Here is a 27,358-nt window from a genome sequence, read left to right as displayed (position 1 = left end):
CAAGAAATGGAAGATATAGCTACATATGATGATGATATTAAGAAAGTCTTATATCAAGCATGCACTTACATGGTTCTTGATGGAATTCTTATAAACAAATTGTAATTGGGCTAGCTCTTCTTCTCCGGGATTAATTAGAACAAGTCGGTTTACTCAATTAATTTATAGTATTCGGTGCAAAGAGGAGGATACAAGTTCGTGACAAGGCTAGGAACAAGATTTGGGGGTAATTGCAAGGAACATGGGATATGGTTGGAAAGAATCAACAAGATTAAGGTTGCTATGCATGATGTATATATGTGCATAGGGTATTGAGGAACCAAGAGGCGGTGTTCTTTCTAGATGATGTTGAAGATGTTAAGGAAGAGAGTCCATGCGATAGAAAAGAAAGTTATGCAACTCAACTGAAGGATACGAGGTTGATGATGAAGACAATTAAAGCTATTCCTTAATTAGATAAATACAAAGTCAAGTTTAGGGGTGGTATTAGAACTATGTATTTGTTAATAATGTAATGATGTCACTAATGTCACACAATATTACTTTAGGTAGTTGAAGTTGGTTTCGCCGGATAAGTAGTGACACCATGCGTAGGAATGTGTCCCTTCCTTGAATTTGGTTCACAAATAATATTGAATAATAAGAATGATTAGTGTGTATTTGATCTTTATGATTTCCACACACTTCTGAAAACTTTATGCACAAACACATTCATATATTCGACAAAATCACACTAACATTCTTTCATCAGTTACAATCAACACTAATGTGGAACTAACATGATCTTGAGAAGATCAAACACAAATTTGGCTTTAAGATGAATTCTGAAGAACGCATATATACTCAAATTGTTTCTTTGATATATATATATATATATATATATATATATATATATATATATATATATTTCAACTTTCAGCAAATCCCAACGGCTTAAGGTGATTTTGGTTAAACACTACAAAATATTGCAGTGTAAAAATAAGAATATGAGAACTTTTTTAGTACCAGGACAGAAAATGGTTAGGTTATGTCTATTCCATGAGCCGTTGATCTCCTTCCAAATTTTTTTATTGATTGAGTTGAATTGAATGATTATTATCTAAGATTGTAAAGGTAAAAAAGAAAAGAAATTATCATTCGTCAGATACACTGTTTCATTGACATCTCAACAAAATACTAGCCACTTGAATACGTAAACATATATCTTTGATCGATTATTTATCATGGAAGGTTACTTAACATGTTTTTAGATACACACAAAGCTTGAAGACGGTTTATTCAGATCTGTATCTTCAGATCAGTAGAAAGTCATCAGAATCAGTCATACACATACATATCAATATGCTTAAACATGAACTTACATCGTTAAGCGTTGCTCCGGCTCCACCATTGATGAACTGATTATAGTTGTTAGATCACCAGCATGCTGGCTCTCTAACCATTTTAAATGGGATTTTTGTTTTGTTCTTTCTCTAGCTCTTGCTCTTGCCTCTGCCCTTGACTGTTCTCTTGATTGATTTCCATTTTTGCTTCTTTTTGTCGTTTTCTTTCCTTTAGCATGTACACATTTAAGTAATGACTTCTTTTTGCCAATTTTCTCATCTGGATTACCTCCCTTAATGGTTTCCAGATATCTGGCTTTAGACTCATCCGTGACAGTAGAAGATGAACAAACAAAATCCGTAATCGCGGTTAGAGACTTGGTAAGGAGCCAATCAAAGGTTTTGCTTGCTTTAGCAAACCCTAGCAAATCTTGAAGATAAAAGAACTTTCTTTAGATATCAATGGACAATCTTACCCTCCGATCCCTAGGGCCTTGAGCTGTGTGGATCTTACTATGTCCATAACTCTTGGTGGTTGCCATTTTCTTGTTACAGGAAAAAACTACCGACTCCAAGAGATCATCATTATGATTTGCAGAATACGTTGGCTGAATACCAAAGTCTTGTTTGAGTGTGCTAGCATCGTAGGTGACATGAGAAGGATAGCTGTAGGTATCACAATCAAAATCACTGGACTGACTGGAGAGGTCCAGGGTTCGATTCCTGGCTATGGCTTAGGCCTTTTCCTGGTGGGATGGTAAAGGCTTAGGCCTTTGGGTGAGAGGTCCAGGGTTCGATCCCTGGCAATGGCGGTTTATTGTAAATAGTAGGAGGCAAGCTTAAACATTAAAAAATAAATAAAAAAAAATAAATAAAAAACTGGACTGACTGGAGAGGAATGGGTTGTGGATTTGTTGGTAGTGGTTAAAGTGAGCATTATTATTATTATTATTATTATAATCATCTTTTTCATAGTCAAAGAAAGAATTTGAAGGAGAGAAGACATTGGTGGATGAGGGGGCCTGGGAACAAGGATACGAGGAAAACATTGTAATTTAAAACAAAAACTAGCAAGATAAAGAATCACTAATTTCAGTCATGCTTTGTGTTTAACTTGAATTTGTAAAGCCTTGTGTGTGGCTTTGTACTTCCATATTCTTTTCATGGGACTATTATTATTATTATTATTATTATTATTATGAATAAGGATCAAATACATTTTGTTCTTTAACATGAAAACGGTGAGAACCAATTTGTTGTTATGATTAGGTTTATTTTTATAGGTGTTTGCTGCTATTTTTTTTGTCCGTATTTGCTAATTTTCGATTATGAGACGCTATAAGTATTTGCTTATTTATATTTTGTTGTTATTATTAGATGTTGTCTTTTGCTGTTATAAGTTTTTGTTGGTATATGTTGTTATTATTTTGTTCTTGATTTTGATTCTTTTGTTGTAGTTTTTAGGTTCTTTTCTTTGTTATTATAAGTCATTGTTTATGTAGATTGGTATTGTAGTTGATATTGTTTCTTACGTTCGCATTTTTAAATAAATTGGCATTATTTCCTACGTACTCATGTTAAGATCAAAATATACATGAACCTTCCCCTTATTACTATTATACAGTAAAGAGGATTTTTTTCCGCTAATTTCTCATTTGGCTAATTGTTCCACGTCATTATGGTTTTTATTTTTTCTTATCTTTGGTATCATATCGAATGTAATGAAAACCGACGAACGCCAATTTTTTTCCTTTGGTTGTATTCAGTTTTTGTAATAAGCGTGACCGAAACTAACCGAATTTGTGTAGACTCGCCGCTTCAACGTCCGAGACCGACAAGACTCGGTTTTTGACACCAAGGACGCCACTTAAATGATCCACCATAATTTTATATTTTCTTCATTTTTTAAATATAAACTAACCAAATACACGCCGACTTACAGTCGTAATGCCCGGGAACTGCAACACTCGGGTTTTATCAACTCCCGGGTTTTACCAACTCACCATCACAACGCCCGGGATAAAAAACGGTTTATATGGTATCGTAACAAATGTAACCCAAACCGACCGAATTTGTGTTGAGTATTTGATGCAACGCCCGGGTTTTACCGACTGAATAAATGTCGTTTATATATTTTATTTGTTTATATGCTAATTTTTTAAATGTTAATTTACGAATTTTTTTTAGATTTAAACGCTTGGGTTTTATCAACGTTGTTTGTACCTAACGGGCGTAGTTGATACAGTCAGGTTTTACCAATGTTCGGGTTTTACCGACCGAATAAACCATGTTTTAAATACTTAAACTTTTTTATATGTTAATAAACTTTTTTATTATGTTGTTGCTGAACCTGATACGTCGACCGAATGCACATCGGCTTGCCGTTGCAATGCTAATTTCTTACCAACGCTCGGGTTTTACAGATCTAATAAGCATTGGTTTTAAATAAGTATAAATAAATTCATATATAATATGTTATACGAGTGTCACGATTTTTTTTGGTTCTTTAATTATGTTAGTTTGACGAATTTATTTTTAAGGTTTATTTCAGGTACCGTTACGAACATGCTAATGCCGACTAAATTCACTTTGACTTGTTGTAGGTCCTAATAGTGGATCAAACAAATTTTTCTTGAATCAAAATCCAACTACAAGCTAGTGAAATCACTTTTAGCCAACCGAGAACTCGGATCTTGTTGGTGTTGTTATTACCCAAAATAGAAAGGAAAAGGAAAGAGTGAAGAGAGTAGGTGAAAGGATAAGAAAGAGATTTTTCAAAAGGTTACATAGTGCACGGGCATGCTTTTCTATTTATAGGAGAAGCATCACATGTCTCTTTCTATTATTAACGGCCTATTGGACTTTGTTTACGTGACCTCGGGCCCAAACATAAATAAACGAAACTGAAAGCTAACAAGATACATCAGGAATAAATAAAACATATACAAAAGACTATTATACCAAAGGGGCCCTTACAATCTCCCTCTAGTATTTAGTATGTGTTCCAGTAGCTTTCGTCTTCAGTCGGTCTCGTAGTCGAAGCCCTCTTCCTTTTCGTATATTTTATTGTCAACAACATATCAAACGAAGTTGTTGAACTTTTCAAGTATCTTGACGGTGTTGGGCTTGCTTATGTCTTCAATCGTGTGCAAGGGATGATTGTAAAGCTTTAAGAGATCATCTTTGCCGAGACCCGCGAGTTCATGCTCATCGAACACAACGAGGGGATACATGTTGGGACACCGAATAACAGCCTCTCTAGTTTCCTTTTCGAATTCCTGGCATATAAAATCATGGAGCATGTTGGGCTCAAACGGTTCACCATGATATATCAGCCGTCCCTCCTTCACATCATTTGGAATATTGTAACGCCATTCTTTCCGTCTCTCTCCAGTAACTGAATCCGTCTCTGTTGGATGCAGATAAGATATACCCTTATTGAGTTTAAATTTAGGGTAGTTCAACTTCCATTCACGGTGCAAGTAACGTTTCAACCAACCCTCCAACCTCTTTTCACCATAGCCTTCACCAACCGCCCTTCTGAAAAAGTTAATATCCAGCTGAGATAGAGAGTGCAACTATGTGTGGTGTAAGTAGGTGAGATCTCCATTTTCCTTTCGAATCCCCCATTCCTCACTATCAGTATGCCATTTTGCATACAAAATGAGTGAGTTGTCATGAAAAGCAGAATATCTTCCACACATGCTGGCACATCTAGAAACAGTGTGCCATTTTTTCTTTCCTAGCGCTTGATTGTTAGTATGGATAGCAACGACAGAAGAGTATTTGGGGACCGGATCATGAGTTGGAGTATTCGGGTTTGGGGAATATTTGAAACCATCATTATCTTTGTTATTTTCTTGGTCATATTCCACGACTTCTTGAATTGGAGACTCGGTACCTACAATTTCATCAACATTATAAATAGAGGAGATTTCAGCCTCCAATGCAGCATCCGCATATCTTATATTACTTACAGGATCATCAGCTACAACATCCCTTGGTGAGTCCTCATGTTGGTCACCTTTTCCATTACCACCACCAACGCCGGGATCTCCATTTCCATCACCATTACCGCCATCATGCGGCTCATCATAACTATCATTATCATTTTCATCACCCTCGTCATCATCCTCGGCATTATCATCATCAGAATCATCTGAACCATCTTCGTCACCACCTTCATCTACGATTGCTCCAATAGTCGGAGAAACTGCATCAAAGCTGCAATAGTTATTTTCATGATGGTACTGACAACAGTCCCAACCACCATAACAGTTTCATCAACACCAGCACTAGAACCAGTACCACTGCCACTAGCACCATCTCCACCGATTACAACACCGCTACCACAAGCACCGGCTCTTGAGTCAACTGTACGAGCATCAACAACAAGCTCGACAAAGGCAGATTGCTTTTTTTCTCATTTTCTCATCATCATCATCATCATCATCATCATTATCAGATTCTGTCCATATTCTGAAAACTACTTTCGGTCGGATTTTAAGATCTTAAATGTCTTCATCAGTTCACAAGGGCTTCATTGGCCCTGACTTGAGAATTGGTGAAACGCTCTTGTCGATCAATTTGAGCTCTCAACCTTTCGATCTCAGCCAGTAGCTCAAGATTCTTACCAATCAAGGTGACCACATTTAATGAGGAGGCGGAATCACATTCTATCATCCGAACCCTGGACTTAAGACACTCATACTCTAGCAGCGTCCTATCAACACCCGACTGCAACTCATTCATCAAATTATTGGCAAGATTAGAGGAAGATGGCAAATCGGTTTCAATATGAGAAACTCTTGACTCAAGTCTCACAACATTATCATGACGTTCTGAACTGAGAATGGACGTATTTGTTATCAACTGTTGTTGCCCTGTGATTCGGTTCTCCCAATTCTCTATCCACAATCTCTGGCTCTCAATCAAGGCTCGATCAACCTCCCTGTCATGTTCCAACTTTGCAACTCGAGCAGCCAGAGTATCTCTTTCTTTCACAACCTTCTCATTTTTGCCTATTGATCTTTCACAAACTTGATTATAAGAAGTTCTCGTTTTACCCTTTTGTCGTTTGACTCTCTCAGAGCCTAAATCCTATCGAGGATAGGATCCTTGAACACTGGAGACTTCCTTGATTTTCCACTGGACAATGGTATTGCTAATATGACATGGCTTTTGGTGGTTGAGGGAGGGGTAATGGAGAAGGTAGGTTGAATGGTTATTTGAGTGGGCATTGTTATGCTTTGGGTAGATAGAGATGTGGCTAGGGCTAAAGGCAGGCTAATGGGTTCGGTTGTGGTAGTTTGTATGTGGGTTGGAGAGGTAAAGGTGGATGTCCAAAAAGATGTGGCTTTGATTGAGAGGTGAATGGTAGGTTGGTGAGCTAAAGGTCTAGGATGTCCTAGGTGGTGAGAGGGTTTGGTGTGTGGGTGAGGTATGGATTGGTTCGGTCTCGATATGGTCAGATGAGGTGGGTAGGTTTTCAAGGATGGATGGAAAAGTTTCATGTTGTCTTGAGTGAGATGTTTCAGGTGGCATGGTGGGTTCATCTAAAAGTCTCCTAGGGATGTGTGTGGTTTTAGACTTGGTTTTGGTTTTGCATTGAATTTGTTTGCCCCTTTATGCGGCTAGGGTACGGGGTAAGGTGGTTGGTGAGGTAAGGTGAGGGTCAGTGTGTGTGATTTGGGGAGGAGGAGTGGTTTTTTCGTTTGGTTAGGGTGGTAGTCTGTGTCATAGTTGAAATGGAAGGAAAGATTACCTTAACGGACGTAGGCATATTCAAACGTTTTAGGGGTTGCTCGGGTTCTTCTTCTTATGCAGCTTGTTTAAAAGAACCCCAGTAGAAGGCTTGCTTGGAGCCTTCCTTTTCTTGTCATGCATCCTCTTGGTTCGGTGTTCACCCTCCAACTCGGTGGCACTAACAGTAGCCTCACTATCAGGCTCATCATCACCACTATAATCATCATCACCATCATAACCACCGTCGTCATCACCTTCACCTCCTTCACTTACTTCGTCCTGTCTAGTTCGGTTATTATTTTGAACATTGGAATCTAATTGTGTATCTTATATTCATGTGTTTATAAACTTCATTCGAGGCATGACAAGATATAAAGTTGATGCGGCTATTTAACAATTCATGTTCTGCTTTATGTAAGGCAAAAAAGTGTGACTTGCGATATCAAATTACGAAACCCGTTATATATTTAATGGTCAAGTAAATAATTAAAGCCGACGAGAAAACCGGACACGTGACGAGAGCTTCGGTTCACACGTTTAGCTTTAACGGGAGATGCTTCTAGAATATTTGTGTTTAGCTATAAATAGGGAATATTGTTGTTCTTTATTTGTGTGTTTGTAAGGTATTTTCACCCACCCAAAGGGGAGCTCACCTTGGGTGAGGTCGGTTCTTTGTTATCAATGTTATTAATCTTTTAACCGACAACGAGATCGTTCATTTATATCTTATCGTTATATTATTTATGTTCGGTCGTTTGAATTCAACTCACCCGTCTCGAAAACCGTGTCAAGCGCAAAATCGTTCGTGTGGTCATTTTGGGACATACACTTTATTTATAAATAAAGGTATCTCATGCATTTGACCCGAATTCACGGTTATGTGTCTCACCAAACCCAGATAGCCTTAAGAGGGTTATAATATCTCATTAAATTAAAAATTAATCTCACCAAATATTTGATATGAAAATTCCTATAAAGTAGAGATATACTAAAAATTAATATCTTCTCTCTCTTTAAAAAAAAACTATTTATAATTAAAAAACAATTTTTTTTTAAAAAATATGCGATCATGAGTCTCACCAAACCCAGATAGTTTTTAAAATGAGTTATAACATCTCATTTAGTTGTGAAACCCTTTCATCATTAATTCCTAATTACATTATTAACTTCCTTAGAATAAATAAAATAAAAATAAAAATATACAAATATTAAAAACCATGCCCGTAATACGGGGGATAAAACCTAGTTTAAGTATATTAGTAGCATTAATCAATATTCATAGTGACTTGTCTAAACACGAGCAGTACTGATTAACATTTTCCTTATATTATTGTTATTATTATTATTATTATTATAATTAATTTTTCTCAAATCATATTTAAAGTCCTATAACTTATGAATATAATGTTTTATGATATTTCAAATATACCGTTGTAATGAGCTCGTTTCTCTTTATATTCCGACTTAAGTTCATTATGAACGAAACAAGGTCAAATATAATTTATCTTTTATTATTAAATAGTGTCTCATAATACTAATTGCTTGTTTCGATACCTCATACCTTAGATACTCATTTTACTCATTACTTACTCGTTTATCAATATTAGATACTCGTCTAGCCATCTTATAACTTAAAGCTTCATTATACCTATCAAGAACATTGTTTAATCATCTTTGAATATGAACTAAAATATTTTATTATACTTAGAAATAGGATGTCACAAATATCCCATACCAATTAAAGGTTTCGTCCTCGAAACCATTTATGTAGTCAATAAATGAGGGAAATGCTATCGCATTACTTTTTCGTATACCCAAGTTATCACAACCAAAGAGACAGATAAACGAATTATCATTACCTAGAGGTTGTGAGCAGAGTGTTGCAGATTAAAGACTCGCCTAACCCAATTACAAAGAAATTCAAGAAGGTGGAGGTTGTGCCCACTGTCAATAAAATATGGGGTATGCCACGCAGATGGGGACGTTTGATAAAAGGTACCTGCCACCGTATTAGTAATATCTGTTGCACATCGTTGCCTAGTGTTTGACAAACTTGAAGTGTGGATTTAATAGTCTCTGGCAGGATTGGATCTGAGTCAAAGCATGCCTGATTGAGAATGTTGATTTCAACTATTAAGGATTCCTTTTTGTAAGGCCCCGTTACCGGTGCCTCACATTTGGACATTGGATTTACTCATAAACACAGTTCATAATATCAGAGTTAATAAAAACATTCGCGGAATCTTAAAACATTCAAACCATCATATTACAAAACCATACTTTGTTGTCTTAACGGGCATTCAAATCATTTAAAACATAAAACATTGTCTTTAGAATAACATAACATTTCTTGAGATGCCAGCTTCTTCAAGTCCATGCCATGTGCTTCCTCTTATGCAAGCTGCCTCAACCTACTCACCTGCGTGCATACTAAAAGTCAGCTACGCTAAGTGAGTTCTAGTTAATCATACAACATACAATCTGTTCTCATACTTGCACACATGCCCGAAGGGGTGTACATTATTCATACTTACTTTTCGTACATAACTATCCGTCCTATTTAAAAAGCCTTCCACTCTATAACCTCACAGATATTATAAGGGTCTGGTCCCTAACATCACAGATATTATAAAGGGTCTGGTCCCCAACATCACAGATATTATTAGGATCTGGTCCCTACCATCACAGATATTATTAGGGTCTGGTCCCTACCATCACAGATATTATTAGGGTCTGGTCCTACCATCACATATATTATTAGGGTCTGGTCCCTACCATCACAGATATTATTAGGGTCTGGTCCCTACCATCACATATATTATTAGGGTCTGGTCCCTTTGTTTCGTGTAACTGTACCGTACCTGTTCATACATACTTTCCTTGACAATACGTGCAATCTCCGAAGAGCGTTCACGTACTATCATCATAACATACATACATTATGCATACATCATATATTCATACATACATCATATCTTTCATCATACTTATCAATCATATCTTAACTACCACCTGACGGTACATGCAATATCCGAAGATCGTTCACGCACCGTCAAACAATCATCATACAAGGCATACACTTAACACTTAAGATAAGTGTATTAACTATCACGTCGAGTATGCACACAGCCCCGAAAACATAACAAGGAAGTGGGGCTAGAAACTCACCTCAAGGCGGTTGCGTTCACCGTTTATAGTTAATCCTTTCCTGAGCTGAGCACGACTAACTGTATAATCATACATATATTAAATACGGCTCTAACTCTTCTTATCGTATACTTAATTAATCTTACGTATCTAAGCCGGTTTTACTTCATTGGATTATTACCCGTTAGTTAATTGCTACATTTTAACCCTTGAAGGCATCTTTCATAAATCATCAAAGTCCAAGGGTCACTTTGTAATTATATCATTCTTTTCTAAGTCCAGGGACTGTTCTGTCATTCTTTCAAAGTTCTAATTCGTCACTCAGTTCTTAACGAATGGGAATTCATAACGAATTAGTCATTATAGCGAATCTGCCTTTGTAACGAATCAGGCATCTTAACTAACTGGTCCTTATAGCGAATTGGATCTTAACGAACTGATCTGGTCAATGAATGAACCCTATATAACGAAGGGGGTTCATTCGTCCCTCTTTTAGCAAATGGCCTTAGCAAATGGCCTAGTCGCCCTTATTTCCTTAACGAATGACATGCTAGTTCGTTAATCTTTCCTTAGCGAATCGGCTGGCGAATCACACCTACTTCGCTAGTTACCCTTAGCGAATTAGGGTTAGGTCAGGGAATGTCATAACATTCCCTGACATCGCTAACCTCGTACAAACCTTTTCCGGCGTCGCCTTTCCCGCGCCACCGCCGGAAAACCGCGGATTCGCCGGAAAAACGTGTTTTAACTCGTTTTTCACCGTTTTTCGTCCCGTTCGATCTAGATCTGAGCTAGGGTGACACCTAAGCTCATCATAGGTTCGGTTTATACCCGAATCCACCCGGATCTCGTGACTTAAACGGTTTAACGGTGTCGGCTCGTCGTTTCGTGTTCATAACTAACGGTTTTAAGCTCAAACAATAAAATACTATCATTACCTCGGGTCGGTTCTCGGTTTCCTTCTTGATATCGGTTTAGAGAGAGAGAGAACTAGAGAGAGAATCTTAAGTGTGTGTTTTGGATGGTGTAAGGGATATGTGTAAATTAATTAAATGGAGGATTAAGGGTATATATATTTTTGATCATGGGCTTAAGCCCATGGTCTTTCCTTCATTCCTCCATAACCCAAGTCCATAACCCATATCCATTTACCCAACACAAGTCCATCTCGTATTCTATTCAACTAAACCGATAACGACCCGCTATAAAATAAACGAACTTTATTTTATTAATATAACCGAAAGTAGGATGTTACCCTTTTCAACATCATGCTTGCTCATGCTGGTCAGTCAAATAAGTGGGCTTTCTACCCAATATTTGTAAAACTGTTTCTTTTTCTTGACAACTTGATCCATGGAGTACAAGACCGGTATATGAAGTTGAGATTAATGGAAATGGTGAAAAGATACTTGATGTGCTGTGTGATGGTATGAAAAGTTGTTACTTTTTTAAAAGTTTTGTTTCACACAATGTCAAATTATAAATTTATAGAAATGGTTTTTATCTTAACTAGACCACATACAAATAAGCTCGTATACGTAGTATATAGTATGGGTAAGAACCAAAAATCGCTCCACGGACCCCTGTTTGATTTTTAGTACTAAATCGTTGTATATATTTTAACCGGAATGAACATTATAGTGGGTTTGGTTTGACAAGTAAACTTTAAAAGAAATTTAAAAGCATAAATTAAAAACAATATTTTTGGGTTTTTATGTTTTTAAAGAGATGATCAAGAATAAAAATGTATCATCTTGGTTAAAACTTCTCTTAACTTGGTTTAATAGTTAATTGGTAAACATGTGATATAAGCTTGCTATGGTGATTAAATATAAGAATAACACCCTATTCCTAAGTCATGTTACTATATAATAATTAAAGAAAGAATCATGTATAACTTCATGACCTAAAATAAGTGAAAATAAGTGGCAACATAAGCACTTGAAGAAGCTTTGTTGTTCAAATAAGTGACAATAAGGTCTCTAGTGAGAAACCCAAGTTTCTTATCACTATATAACATTGGAAAGGATGAACTAACACTTTATTATAGAGGTGGCAATGTGAGTGGGTTGGGTTGGATTTGGGTGATGGGTTATGATGGGTATGGGTCATGATGGATTTTTAAAATAGAGGGTTAGGATGGAAATGGGTCAAAATGGGTAAAGCAAACCCATCTTGACCTCAAGTGAAGGTTGACATACAAAGTGTTTTAAAAACCACTAGAAAAAATATTCAAAAAAACTATTAAAAAAATAATAACTCAAAATATAAATAAAACACGCAAAATGTAAAATAACTAAAATGTTTCACCATCATCCTAGTTCATAAAAATTAAAAAAAATAAAAATAAATAAAAAAAACCGTTTTGTACCGGTTCAGATTCGAGTTTTTCGGGTTTTTTTCGGTTCGGTTTTGTTTTTTTTTTCATTTCGGTCGATTTTGGTATCTGCTCGGTTTCAATGATTTCAGTTTCAGCGTTGTTTTGTTTTAGTCAGTTTTTTCGGTTTCATTTCGTTTTTTTTGTTTCGTTTCGATTCATTTTGTTTTATTTTGGTCGGCTAAGTTTCAGTTTTTTTTGTTTTGTTTTGGTAAGCTTTTTGATTACATTTCATTTTTTTTTGTTTCGTTTATGTCAGTTTATAGTGTCATATCGGTATTTTTTGTTTCGTTTTGGTCGTTTTTCTATTGCTGTTCAGTTTCGTTTCAGTTTTTTTGTTTCGTTTTGGTCGATTCGGTGTTTTTGATTCGTTTTGGTCCGGTTTTTAAATTGCATTTAGTTTTCTTATATTTCCTTTTGGTCAGTTTTTCAGTTTTTTTGTTTCGTTTCAGTCGTTTTTTCTATTTCGGTTCAGTTTCGTTTTGGTTTTTTGTTTCGTTTTGGTTGGTTCGGTGTTTTTGTTTTGTTTTGGTCAGCTTTTCAAATGCATTTCGTTTTTTTCGTTTGGTTTCGGTCAACTTTTCGGTTTCATATCGGTTTTTTATTTTGTTTTGGTCATTTTTCTATTTCGATTCAGTTTTGTTTCGATTTGGTCGATTCAGTGTTTTTGTTTAGTTTTGGTTAGTTTTCGGTTGCATTTTTGCTTTTTTTTTTTGTTTCGTTTTGGTTAGTTTTTCGGTTTCATTTCGGTTTTTTGTTTCGTTTTGGTCGTTTTTCTATTTCGATTCAGTTCCATTTTTGTCTTTTTGTTACGTTTTAGTCGGTTCGGGGTTTTGTTTCGTTTTGATCATTTTTTTGGTTTCGGATGAGTTTTGTTTCGCACATGAGAGTTTGGGTATTTTGAATTAGATATATTTTGGATAACTTGGATATTTTGTTTTGACCCATTTTAACTTATAAATGAAACTCGCTTGTATATTTCCAACACATCCTAACCCTTTGAAGAATTTTTATGATCTATCTTAACCCATTTTACTTTTAAAGTTTATCTATCTTGACCCAAAAAAAATCCATTTGGGTTGGGTTTAACTAGTTTTTAACCTGGTCTATTGAGCTGAGCAGATTAGTAAAACTCGAACGGTGGTAAAACCCAAGTGTTGTCGGCCCCAAGCATTGGTCCGGTAAGTCGACACGATTCGGTCGGTTTTGGTGACGTGTGTTATTGTATCGGAATTAAAGCCAAATATAAAATAAAATAAGTATAAACTTTGATGTGGACGCGTAGAGTGGCGTCCGTCTGTAAAATTCAGGAGTTAGTAAAAGCAATCGTTGTCGATCCCGAAACTAAAACAAAAAAAAACACAAAAAAAGTGACGTTCGCTCGATTTTCGTTATAATGATTGAACTAAAGAAACAAAAACAAATTTTGCAGATCAGTTCGCTGTCGTCAAGTGGCCCAATAAGGCACTTGCGGCACCAAACTTTTTATTTGTAATATATAATAATTTATTACTAAGACAATATAAGACAATTTTACTCAGACTGTAAATAATATTTCTTGAATTATGTAATACCTCTTTTAGAGCATTCCCATCCCATCCCCCATAATTATGTGAGGGGATTGGTAAATTATATGGTGGAGTTTTGAATAATTGTGAGTGTAAATTATAGGGTGCAGAGAGAAATGTAGTGATTTTTTTGTAAATTTAAGGAAATATTTGGGGTATATTGTTTGCCTCTATATATTTTTTAATATTTGTTGGATTGGTTGTGAGTAGAGGAGAGAGAAAACTGTAATGATAAAAGTATTATTTAATTAAACAGGAAAGAGAAATGTAGTGTTTTATAGTGTAATTATAGAGATGGAGATGAGGGATGAGATGTGAATGCTCTTATAATGTAATATATTTCTCATCATATTACGTAAGCATTGTGAGATTGCCCAAATGCAATAAGAAATAAGAAATAGGTAGGTCAAACTGAACTTCTTTCCTCCCACTAACCAAACATAATTATTTCTTTTATATCGTCACATGCGCTTGACAGTTTGTTTATATCCAAAACCCTCGAATATACTACGGATATTCACCCTTAATAAAACCTAAAATACCTAACTTAACTTTACAGACGGAGACCTCAACCAATTGGAAAAAACTTTTTAAACTAATTCAAAAGAATATTGCTATTCTGACGTCTATATCAAGGATCCTGATTGCAAGAAAAAATGTTGAAAATTATAATAAGCATGAACAGTAAGAAAAGATTTGAATTACTCGTCCACACCTGCCTCATGTACTTTGAGAGAGAGAGAGAGAGAGAGAGAGCTATGCTTATTTTGCTATAATAACATATAGCTTAAGCTAATTGTCGCGTGCAATTTGACAACGATTTCCACAAGAGTACGTACCATGCTGGGTTGAAAGGTCTTCTCACTTGTGTACTATCTTCTTCCCCTTAATGTTTTAGACAGCTTGAGCCACTAAATCATGTCTTTTAGAAACATTAGTACCAGTGCAAGGGACACCTGTCCCCACAGTTAAACCTAAATACAATATCTCCAGATTTAAGTTAAAGGTAAAGTTAAATATAGAGATTTATTTATTTTATTATTTTTTTTATTTTGTATTCACTTTTTTTACCTCATGTTTACTCTTGTCGAAACGAATGATATAAGAGATCGTTTTTAAACATTGGATCCGGCCCATGTTTTGAGTTTATGCCAAGCCTGATATGTGCAAACTGGGTTTTTGGCCCAGACATGTGGTCTGGCCCAAATGTATATTAGTTCTCGGCCCATCAGGGTTTTCGCCCAGCATGATGCCTTGAAGTTTAAAAGGCAATTATTGGATGCATCATTGCTCATTATCTTCATATCTGCATAACTTTCAATTCTCTCATCACCATAACCTAAAAACTTTAAGCATTTGTTTTACCAAAGCTATCTCAAGTTAATAAGTATCAAAAGGTAATTAAACCCAAACTAACACCGTGTATTGGCTCATTAATGGTAATTAATTGAGGGTTTTAGTTTAAATGGATGTTCGGACGACGATGTGTGATTGAGTACCATGCTTGTGGTTATTGATTGTGATCTATCTGAGTTGTTTTTTTAGATTAGAATGAGTTGCAGGCTTTTGTCAATGGCGATTTGGGTTGAGGAAAATGACTCGAAATTCATGACGAATTCTACGAATCTTGTAACCCAAGAACTTCAGAGATCTCGGGATCTAGGGTTCTCGGGCCAGAGAACCCCTGAGATCAACAAAAATCTCGTTTGACCGAGAACCAATTTGGAACTCATGTTTTTGGTCAAACTTCCTATTCTTATGAACATTTCTTGGCAGAAAACTCAAATTTATGGACTGAAAACTCATATTTTAGACGAAATCTCAGTATGTGGACCGAAAACGACCTTAGTCATACTCTGATTAATATTAATTGGGACCGTTTCACAAATAAGGACTCACATTATCTGTATTTATGTTTCTGGTCCCTGTTATTTAACCAAGATGTTCATTATATCAATTATATACATATTCCATATAATAAGTGATTATACATTTAAATGAATATATTATTAACTTGACTTGTTTGTTGCAGTCATGGCTGATCAAGCACCTCTAAAATTTATTGATACTTATAACATTGTTGGATGTCATTTTGATCCACCACTTGTCCACAAGGAGTTCAAGTCAATGATCGTGGGGAAAAATACGTGTAGGATTTCTCATGCCTTACGAGAAACTCATGTCATTTGCAAAAAGATGGTGACTGATTTATAGAATCATGCTTCCATTAATCAAATAGGTTCTATGGAAGCTGTGGTGATTGAATCAATGATCCAAAAGAAGCCTATTATTATTATTATTATTATTATTATTATTATTATTTCCGAGGCGATTATTCGTGAGGTGTTGATGTTCAGTGATCAACCCGATTATCCCACATAATATTCTATCGATGATGTTGCTGAAATTTCCTTGAGAATGGGATATGAAGGATCCTACCCTCCAGCCATTAAGAAGTTATTTCATCCATACTGGAGGTTCTTGATTCACACATTCTTTACGCGTGTCTCAGGACGAAAGGGAGGTTCTGATGAGATAAGCCACATTCAGATGTCGGTTGTGGTTACTTTGATCATGGACTGGAACTACAATTATTCCAAGTTTGTGTTAGATGAAATGATAAGCAACCTCAAGGGCAAGAAGAAGGAGATGTTCTTGATGTACCCGAGGTTTCTAAAGATGATTTTTGACTCTCACTATTCTGACCTAATAAAATCTGTAGAGACACTCGATCTGAAGGCCATGGGTCCCAATACGTTTGGGTTGATGAAGCAGTCAAGAAAGGGGGCCAAAGTGGTCTATAAAGGACTTCAACAGCTTGTCAAGTTTGGAAGATTCGCTGAAACCGAGGCTGCCACTAATGGTGCTAGTGCCTCTATTGCTGATGCATGTGACACCTGCTCAAAGGTTCACAACTTCTTATGAGATTATTTCTGATGATGATGAGCCTGATAGTTCTCCATCACAACACATGGAGACTGAACACCAGGAAGAACAATCAGTACCTACTACTGATTAAATTAAAGATTTTGAAGCATTTAAAGATAAGCTCCAGTTGACTCATTGAAGCCTCCTCGATCAGTCACTAAGATACATGATGATGATTTTGAAGAAAAAGCAGCCACTGATCTCATCCCAAGAAAAAGACGTATGAAAGATCCGAGACTGAGTGTGCTGGTTACTGAAGCTACACCAACCAACCAACCTAAAGAGTCTGAACCCGCTACTATTGAAGCTCAAGTTTATCAAGGTCCGTCTATTTCTGATCAACGAACTCAAGAACATATATTTGATGACATCACACATCAGTTCGAGTTTGAAGCGCACATTCAATCCACCAACGAACCATCGGGATCATCTGACCCGATTGGTCAACAAAGTTCAAGTGCTGCTGACAAAATTGCTCACATTCTGGAAATGCAAGGAAAATTCTTACAAGACAAGGGCAAGGGGTGTCACACCCCCAAATTTCCACTAACGGAGTTTTACCGTAAGGCGGGTGACAAACCAGGATCCGAACACATTAATCACACCAAACGACATCTACATGGTCTTAAAAGTTTTAACAAATCAAAATAAAATGTTCAGAGTACTTAAGTGCTAGTGCGGAAGCTAAACAAAGTGCGGGAGCCATCTCCCAAACAAGTTTAAATAATTCATGGCGCTACAAGCGCAAAACCAATATCAAATAATTGTTTTCAAACTTAAACCAATGCGAGTCCATGCATGCAATGTTATCCTAATCCAAGTGCTTGCTAGTGACCTGAGGAAAACATGCTAAAAAGAGTCAACACATATGGTTGGTGAGTTCACAGGTTTTCAAAGTAAGTTATGCTCTATCAGTTCATAAACATTTATAAATAAAAGTGGCCAATGGTTAACTACACTTAGTTAACTCGTTGCCGCATAGTGTTATGTTTCCATCACGACCGAAGCTGACTAGTTATTGCCTCAAGTCAAGTATTGCCAAAACTTAACAATGTTTGGTCAAAGTTACACCCCGTTAGACCTCCAGTCGAGAATAATGCAGGGTGGGGTTTGTCAAATCCAATAGTACTATTTAAATTTACCACTCCAGTTAACCTTAGTTAACGGTCCGATGTTCGTGAGGACTTTCCATGGCAAAGAAACACTACGTTATAAGCAACCAAACGGTTGTGTAAAGATTTAGAGCAAGTAAAGTAAAACAGTTTTGCATGTTTCCTCCCCCAAAGGAAAGGTATAAAAGTGGGGCCGTAAACTCACCTTGTTGATGCTTCGGGCATTACACAAATCCGACCGAAGTAAATGCGTCACGTGCTAAGATCCTAAAAATGCAAGTACGTAAGTAACTTGTGGGATGGTTCCTAGAACCACTAGTATCCAACAATCTCCCATTGTTTTTAAAAAGACTTTTTACCAAAGTTTGACTTTTGTTGACTTTGACTAAAGTTGGCTTTGACTAAAGTTGACTTTGACTAAAGTTGACTTTGACTAAAGTTGACTTCTATGTTGACCTTTGACCAAAATATTGACCTTTGACTAAAATATTGACCTTAGAATGTTTACCTTATAATTCTAGTCACACTTAATCAATCATCAAGTATACACACTTAGCCATATTCCTTAATACACTTTCACAACATCACAAGCAAGACTAACTATTTAGTCAACTAGTTCTAAGTTGACTTAAAAAGTCAAAGTTCTAATTTACCACAACTAACATATCACAATTTGCAATTATCTCAATTCAACCAACACCTTTATCACCTTTAACAATTTATACCACCTAAACCGATTTTTCTCATCAATCAAAACTCACAATTAAATTACCAAATAAATCACACATGTACACATCAGTATTAGGTTCAACATATATTTTTCTCACAATTTTTGGATTTACCAATTTGTCCAGAATATTCATATACTACAACAACATGATTTATATTTCTACAACAACACAGCAGTAATCAAAAATTTGTCAAAAATTCCATATTTGTCCAATTGATGCAAGACCAATTGGACTAGATTCCTAATTCAATTTACAACATCCTAGAAGTAGAATTATATCCATATCTATTTTTATCATCAAGTTATGAAATTTACAACTCAACTCAGAATTATTTTCTCTAATTTAGATTTGCATCCTGATTTTGTAAATTAATAAAAAGTATTCAAACAGTGTCCATGCATGCAATGTTATCCTAATCCAAGTGCTTGCTAGTGACCTGAGGAAAACATGCTAAAAAGAGTCAACACATATGGTTGGTGAGTTCACAGGTTTTCAAAGTAAGTTATGCTCTATCAGTTCATAAACATTTATAAATAAAAGTGGCCAATGGTTAACTACACTTAGTTAACTCGTTGCCGCATAGTGTTATGTTTCCATCACGACCGAAGCTGACTAGTTATTGCCTCAAGTCAAGTATTGCCAAAACTTAACAATGTTTGGTCAAAGTTACACCCCGTTCGACCTCCAGTCGAGAATAATGCAGGGTGGGGTTTGTCAAACCCAATAGTACTATTTAAATTTACCACTCCAGTTAACCTTAGTTAACGGTCCGATGTTCGTGAGGACTTTCCATGGCAAAGAAACACTACGTTATAAGCAACCAAACGGTTGTGTAAAGATTTAGAGCAAGTAAAGTAAAACAGTTTTGCATGTTTCCTCCCCCAAAGGAAAGGTATAAAAGTGGGGCCGTAAACTCACCTTGTTGGTGCTTCGGGCATTACACAAATCCGACCGAAGTAAATGCGTCACGTGCTAAGATCCTAAAAATGCAAGTACGTAAGTAACTTGTGGGATGGTTCCTAGAACCACTAGTATCCAACAATCTCCCATTGTTTTTAAAAAGACTTTTTACCAAAGTTTGACTTTTGTTGACTTTGACTAAAGTTGGCTTTGACTAAAGTTGACTTTGACTAAAGTTGACTTTGACTAAAGTTGACTTCTATGTTGACCTTTGACCAAAATATTGACCTTTGACTAAAATATTGACCTTAGAATGTTTACCTTATAATTCTAGTCACACTTAATCAATCATCAAGTATACACACTTAGCCATATTCCTTAATACACTTTCACAACATCACAAGCAAGACTAACTATTTAGTCAACTAGTTTTAAGTTGACTTAAAAAGTCAAAGTTCTAATTTACCACAACTAACATATCACAATTTGCAATTATCTCAATTCAACCAACACCTTTATCACCTTTAACAATTTATACCACCTAAACCGATTTTTCTCATCAATCAAAACTCACAATTAAATTACCAAATAAATCACACATGTACACATCAGTATTAGGTTCAACATATATTTTTCTCACAATTTTTGGATTTACCAATTTGTCCAGAATATTCATATACTACAACAACATGATTTATATTTCTACAACAACACAGCAGTAATCAAAAATTTGTCAAAAATTCCATATTTGTCCAATTGATGCAAGACCAATTGGACTAGATTCCTAATTCAATTTACAACATCCTAGAAGTAGAATTATATCCATATCTATTTTTATCATCAAGTTATGAAATTTACAACTCAACTCAGAATTATTTTCTCTAATTTAGATTTGCATCCTGATTTTGTAAATTAATAAAAAGTATTCAAACAGTGTCCAAAAATTAAGATTTCGGACTTTCGGAAAACTAGATTCAAAGTACATGTTCATAGAATCAAAAATAGATCAAAAACTCAAACATATCATCAAGTTATCAACAATCCAAATCCGTAACATCTAATCTGCCAATAAACAGTTTTAACCACAATCAACTACAAATCACAACTTTTCTATCCTTTGATTCAACAATCATCAAGAAACATTCTTACCAAATCAAATTGTATGTCTTATTTTTATCCATTTTATTTCATAATAAGAACACAAGTATTTATAAAGGACTCAAAATATTAATCAAGACTCATACAAAAATCCTTTTTATTTGTCAAACTTTGATCATCCCCTTTCATGATCCAGTCATTTGGATACAAGGTTCATATGAATTAAAAGAAAAATATAAACATAACAATCTACTCACTTGTTTGATCCAAAGGCTTAATCCCTTGTTTACCAAAAATCACCAAGTCTTTTGTTATGAAGATAATACTTGAGAGAGATTGTTTGTATGAAAAAAAATGAGGGTATGTGTGTGTGTGTGAGAATCCACGGCCAAAGGGAAGAGAGAAGGGAAAGAGAAAAGTCTTGTTAATCAATAGTTTGTAACCTATTTTCCTATTAACAACTCATTATTGTTGATTTAATGAAAGTAATACTTTGGTTATCTTTTATTAATTCATTTGTAACATGCTACATAATAAACATTTCCTATGTAACATAACCTAAGGTTCCATTTAAATAATAAACATGTTACATGACATACAATATAACCTATTTAATCATTTAGCTTACTTACAATGACATCATCATGTAATAACCATAATATAACATATTAATCACATAGCACATTATACTTATCATACATGTTATATGACATGTTTATTATAACATGCAAGACGAGTTTATTATCCTAGTTATAATTAGTCACTTATCCTTGTTTAAGTCACCAATGACACGTTGACTTAAATATACGCATACATGACATCACATGTACAAGAGTTCATACTCATAGTTAACAGAACTAACTGAGTTTATAGACATAGTCAACAGGATTTAACTGGGTTTAGTTAACAGAGTTAACCTAAAAATGCCGGATGTCACAACATCCCCTTGTTGAAAGAATTTTCGTCCCGAAAATTAATGTGATGTCACCACTAGACTAGGACATGAAAGGGATAGAAAAGAAAAATTTTAGGTTTGTCACATCATCCCCTTGTTAAAAGAATTTTCGTCCCGAAAATTTAAATCGTACCTATGGTTTGGCTTCAGGTTTGAATAGGTGTGGATACTTTTCTTTCATCTGGTCTTTGCGCTCCCATGTGAACTCTGGTCCACGCTTAGAGTTCCAATGAACGCGAACGATAGGAGTTTTACTGTGCCTACGGGTCTTTACGTTCTGATCCATGATTTCCACCGGCTCTTCGATTAAACGTAACTGTTCGTCCACTTCTAGTTCCTCCAAAGGAACTATCAAGTTTTCATCAGCCAAACACTTTTTAAGATTTGATACGTGGAAGACGTTATGTACCCCGCGGAGTTGTTCCGGTAAGTCCAACCTATAAGCCACTGGACCGATTCGTTCCACGATTTCGAATGGCCATACGTAACGCGGGCTCAACTTTCCCCGTTTTCCGAAACGAATGACACCCTTCCACGGTGCCACTTTTAATAAAACTTTATCCCCGACTTCAAATTCTAAAGGCCTTCTACGCTTATCAGCATAACTTTTCTGACGATCACGTGCTGCTGCCATACGGTTTCGGATCTGAACTATCCTCTCCGTCGTTTCATGAACTATTTCAGGGCCAGTTAGTTGGCTCTCACCCACCTCCGCCCAGCGGAGTGGTGATCGGCATTTACGCCCATACAGAGCTTCAAAAGGGGCTGCTTGTATGCTCGTATGGTAACTGTTATTATAAGAGAACTCAACCAAAGGCAAGTGCGTCTCCCAACTGTTCCCAAAATCGATGATGCGTGCCCTTAACATATCCTCCAATGTTTGTATTGTTCGCTCGCTCTGACCGTCTGTTTGTGGATGATAAGCCGTGCTCATATCCAGTCGTGCACCCAACGACTTTTGCAACGATTTCCAAAAGTTTGAGATAAACCTAGCATCACGGTCCGAAATAATCGATATCGGCACACCATGACGGGAAACGATTTCTTTAATGTAAATGCGAGCCAGCCTATCCGTCTTGTCCGCTTCCCGGATGGCTAGAAAATGTGCGGATTTGGTCAATCGATCCACTATGACCCAAATCATGTCGCAATCGCTAGGTGTCTTGGGTAGTTTGGATATGAAATCCATGGATATCTGTTCCCATTTCCCCATAGGAATTTCGGGTTGTTGAAGTAATCCCGGCGGTTTCCTATGTTCTGCTTTCACTTTGGCACATGTCAGACACTTAGCCACGTACCCAGCAATTTACTCTTTCATACTCGGCCACCAGTATAGCTCTTTTAAGTCATGGTACATCTTATCTGATCCCGGATGTACTGAGTATCGGGATTTGTGTGCTTCGTCCATGACCAGTGTTCTTAGATCCCCATAACGCGGTACCCAAATTCGATCATGGTAATACCGAATGCCATCCGACTTAACCTCTGAGTTCCCGTCTACACTGCGCAAAGATTCGGTATCGAAATTTTCGGCTTTCAGAGCTTCTAACTGGGCATCCCTGATCTTTTCGGGTAGACCAGAGTGAATCGTTAGTTGTAAAGCCCTAACCCTCCTAGGCTTCAAAGTTTCTTTTCGGCTCAAGGCGTTAGCCACCACGTTGGCTTTACCCAGATGATACTTAATAGCACATTCATAATCGTTAAGCAACTCGACCCATCGTCTCTGCCTCATGTTCAGTTCTTTCTGCTCGAATATGTGCTGGAGGCTTTTATGGTCAGTGTAGATCGTACACTGGGTTCCATAGAGGTAATGCCTCCAGATTTTTAGTGCAAAGATGACGGCTCCAAGTTCTAAGTCATGGATCGTGTAGTTCTTTTCAGCGGTCTTCAGTTGTCGAGAAGCATATGCGATGACCTTTTCCCGTTGCATAAGCACACATCCAATTCCTTGCAGTGAAGCATCGCAGTAAACAACAAAGTCTTCTACTCCTTAGGGCAGTGATAGGATTGGCGCACTACACAGCTTGTCTTTCAGAGTTTGAAATGCTGTGTCATGTGCCTCGGTCCACTTATACACAATGCCCTTGCGGGTTAAGGATGTGAGTGGTTGAGCAATCTTGGAAAATCCTCCAATAAATCTGCGATAATAACCAGCTAATCCCAGAAATTGACGGATCTCGGTGGGAGTTTTCGGGTTTGGCCAATCCTTGATTGCTTCAATCTTGGACTGGTCCACTTGGATTCCCTCCCCACTTACCACGTGGCCCAAAAATTTTACTTCACGCATCCAGAACTCGCACTTCGATAATTTGGCATACAGTTGTTTCTTCATGAGTAGCTCGATCATTAATCGCAAGTGCTCTTCATGTTCCTCCCTTGTCTTCGAATATATCAAGATGTCGTCTATGAACACAATGACGAATTTATCCAAATAAGGCTTACAAACACGATTCATGAGGTCCATGAATACGGCTGGGGCGTTTGTTAACCCAAATGGCATAACGGCGAACTCATAGTGTCCATAACGAGTACGAAACGCTGTTTTCGTAATGTCTTCTTCCCGAACTCGGAGTTGGTGATAACCCGACCTAAGGTCAACCTTCGAGTAGTAACTGGATCCTTGCAGCTGATCGAACAGATCATCAATACGTGGCAAGGGATACCGGTTCTTGGTCGTCACCTTATTAAGTTCCCGATAGTCGATACACATGCGTATAGTTCCATCCTTCTTCTTCACGAATAGGACTGGAGCTCCCCACGGGGATGAACTAGGGCATATGAAACCCTTATCTAGCAGTTCTTGCAACTGCTTAGACAGTTCCTCTAACTCCTTCGGAGCAAGGCGATACGGTGCACGAGCTACAGGAACAGCTCCTTGTGTCAGGTCGATTTGGAACTCCACTTGTCTGTGTGGCGGAAGACCAGGTAGGTCTTCGGGGAAAACCTCAGGAAAGTCTCTAACAATAGGGATCTGGTCGATTGAGACCTCCTCCTCCACAGCCTCTTCAGTACCTTTGTCGGTGATTAGGGCTAAGATCGCAGTATGGCCTTTACGCAGTAACTTCTGTGCCTTCATTAGGGAAATGATCCCAACTGTCGCACTCTCTTTCTCACCATGAACAATGAGAGTTTCTCCCCAGGGAGAGGTATGCGGACGATCTTCTCGTGACAGACAACCTCGGCTCGGTGCTCGGACAACCAATCCATCCCAATAACTAAGCCGAAGCTACCAAGTTCAATCGGCATAAGATCTATGGGAAACAAATTACTAGACAATTCTACGGTACAACCCTTCAAAATATGGGACACTTGGATGGTCCATCTGCTAACTCGATAGTGTACTTAGACTCTAGGGCAGATGGGGTGCTATTAACCATTTCACAAAATTTAGTTGACACGAAACTTCGATCGGCCCCGGTATCAAATAAAGTTAGCGCATAACAACCATTCATTTTATATTTACCGGTAATAGTTACGGAGTCGTTAGAAGTCTCACCTGAACCACCACCAATAACGAAGGTTCTTCCCCTGCCTTCACCTCCGTTGTTACCATTCCCATTGTTACCATTCTTCCCGTTGCCATTTGCCCCTCCGTTACCAGCATTCTTCAGTTTGGGGCAGTTTCTCTTAAAGTGACCCTCCTGTCCACACTCAAAACACCCTTTCGGGGCCTCTTGAGGTGGGGTTGGTTTCTGGGGGTTGTCTACTCGGCAAAACTTGGTTTCGTGGCCATGTCTGCCACACTTGTTGCAACGGTACTTATCACATTTCCCCGCATGATGGAAGTTACACTTGTTACACTTTGGGAGTTTCCCCTGATATCCTCCCTGTTGTTGGTTCTAGCTCGGGTAGTTGTTCCTGCGAGGAGACTCAAACCGTCTCTGTTGATTGTGGCCTGAAGAGGTGCTCTTGTTGTTGGAGTTGTTGTTGCCACTACTCTCCCACTTGCGTTTATTATCGGATGTGCCAGTAGCAGACTTCTTGGACGGGAGAGTGCCTTGTTTGACGGCTTGATCAGTTAACTTATGAGCTAACCGGATGGCATCGTGAATGTTGGCGGGATTTGCCGACGTCACCATACTCTGAATCTGCGGAGGTAAATCGTCAATATACATTTCGACCCTCTTATAAGCAGGATCGACCATTTGAGGGCACAGTATCGCTAACTCATGGGATCGTGTCGTATAAGCCTCAATGTCGGAACCCTCCATCCGCAAATTCCAAAACTCATGCTCTAACTTCTGCACTTCACCATGCGGGCTATACTCGGTCTTGATCAGGTTTTTGAATTCCTCCCATGACATAGCATTGGCCGCATTTAGACCCAACAACTGAACTTGGGTATTCCACCAAGTAAGTGCTGACTCCTCGAGAGTCCCTGTAGCAAACTTCACCTGGCTCGCAGCCGGGCAATTACACATAGCAAACACTGATTCTGCCTTCTCTATCCAGCGCAGCAAACCGACAGCCTCCTCGGTGCCTTTAAACGCATGGGGTTTACAATCCATGTAGTTCTTAAAGGTGCACCCTGCGGCTCCTAGATTTTTGGTTCACAAAGTAAGTGTTAGTGCCTGAGTTTCGATAGGTCATAATGACAACAAAGTGTATACTTACCCCCTGCCGCCTGCCCCGGAATCTGGGCGGCTGCAATCGCTGCGGTCACATGCTCGTTGATGAGTGCCGCCAGTTCTGCTGGAGTGAGGTTGATGCTGCCCTGCCATGGCCACATCCACGTCCCGACATAATCCTACGCAGTCGTGAACATAGACCGGATTAATGCCTTAATTCTAGTACATCAATAACAATCAAACAACTAATTTATGAACATCACAACATAATTTAAGAAAACAATACTTGAAAAGATAACTTGTAATCCGATTACAATCATTCAATCCAAACATCATAGTTCAAAAATATCCTCTGTTGGATGGGTACAACCCTCCCACCTAGGTTCATAAAAGAAAGAAATCCAAACGAATACCAACTGACGATATCACTCGTCAGATACTCCCGATGACCCGCTCAGCTCGGGCTCCTCCTCGGGGTCTTCCTCCGGATCCTCCTCGGGGTCCTCCTCTGGGTCTTCTTCAGGGTCCTCCACTGGGTCCTCTGGAGGTGCCAGCCGGTCCTCCAGATCCCGAATACGGTTACGAGCAATGTTCAATTCGTTAGTCAGATCTATCACCCTGTCTGCAAGCATCTGCATCTTCTCACCTAGCCTCTCAACTTCAAAGGTTAACTTGTAGTGCATCTCTGACCTCCAATCGCAGAGCTCCCTCAAGAAATCCATCTTATGCTTGGCTCCACTCTGTTTTTGCGCTAGCTTAGCAATGTCCGACTTCATACCCTGTTTCCCACACTGCGCCTTATCCAGGCCAGAAACAAGTGCAGCTATCACCCTCTCAGAAGGGCATGGCAGGGCGGGTAGAGTAGGGCAAGAAGGACCTACAACAGCTAGGGGTGGAACCTCCTCCT

At 37.8% G+C, this 27,358-nt stretch overlaps 1 pseudogene; it reads right to left on the bottom strand.

The window, feature by feature from the left end:
* Positions 1-1,293: 1,293 nt before the first annotated feature.
* Positions 1,294-2,447, bottom strand: LOC143596503 (uncharacterized; annotated as a pseudogene).
* Positions 2,448-27,358: the final 24,911 nt, after the last annotated feature.

This window comes from Bidens hawaiensis, unplaced genomic scaffold (genome assembly GCF_021521415.1).
Source record: "Bidens hawaiensis isolate Kalapana, Puna unplaced genomic scaffold, B.hawaiensis_p1.1 tig00001721_1, whole genome shotgun sequence".
Lineage (NCBI taxonomy): Eukaryota > Viridiplantae > Streptophyta > Magnoliopsida > Asterales > Asteraceae > Bidens > Bidens hawaiensis.
Note: the sequence above shows the minus strand (reverse complement) of the source record. Positions and strands in the feature narration are given on the sequence as shown.